This window comes from Cariama cristata, unplaced genomic scaffold, assembly GCF_000690535.1.
Source record: "Cariama cristata isolate BGI_N322 unplaced genomic scaffold, ASM69053v1 scaffold32667, whole genome shotgun sequence".
Taxonomy (NCBI): Eukaryota; Metazoa; Chordata; class Aves; order Cariamiformes; family Cariamidae; genus Cariama; species Cariama cristata.
The window spans coordinates 2586-3360 of NW_009628846.1; the positions used below are offsets into that span (position 1 = coordinate 2586).

The window sequence follows — 775 nt, forward strand, 5'->3', positions numbered from 1 at the left end:
GTCCCAGTGTGCTCCCAGCCCTGGGCGAGCTGGGCACAAGTCTCAGGGGTAGGGGGACTGGTGCAGGCCGTAGGTGAGCTCTGGAAACTTCTCAGGTGCTGCAGGTCTAATTTCACCTTCCTTTTTCTTTCTTTCTCTCCTCCCTTTCTCAAAAAAAACAGGTGCTGAGCCTTGACAAGTCAGTAAGCCTTTTGCCTGCTCTCTCTATCCTCCCTGCATGCCTCTTCCCTGCTAGTGCCCCATTCTCTGGGGCAGGGCCAGCCTTCTGCCCATCTCGGTGGGTCACTCCTGGCAGCAAGCTGTCCCTAGCCTGAAGGGCGAGCGCTGCCTCTCTCTGCCAGCTGCTGGGGCACTACAGCATCCTCACACGTGGTCCCTTCCCTCCTCCCCAAGATGCGGCTTGGCTGGGCAGGGGCTACTGGGCACCCTGCCCAGGGCCAGGCAGGCGGGTGGCACTGCCACGGGCACCGTAGGTGTTCACTGGCCTCTGGTGCAGCTCCCTTGCGGGTAATTCTTTCATCTTGGCTTATTCTTGCCCTGTCCTTTCCCCTCCTGGAGGAATCTCAGACTGCCAGGAGCGGTGGTCGGTCCTGAGTCAGTCCTTAATGGGCCCATCCTGTACAGAGGAGGAGTGGGGGGTGTGGGAAGTAGGGCAACGTGCAGCGTCTCAGGTACCGATGTGCTGCGGTTCTGTGCTGGGGAAGGGGTGGGGCAGCCCTGGGAAGGTGATGCCTTGGGGACCTGTCAGATTTGACAGACAACTGTCACTCACAGG

General features: G+C 60.0%; 1 protein-coding gene across 1 annotated transcript in view; it reads left to right on the forward strand.

Moving 5' to 3' along the window:
• The window catches only part of LOC104165366 (PDZ and LIM domain protein 7-like), a gene marked incomplete at its 3' end in the record, with an annotated part of 5339 nt that overhangs the window by 2106 nt on the left and 2458 nt on the right, over positions 1–775 (forward strand). The window lies entirely within an intron of this gene.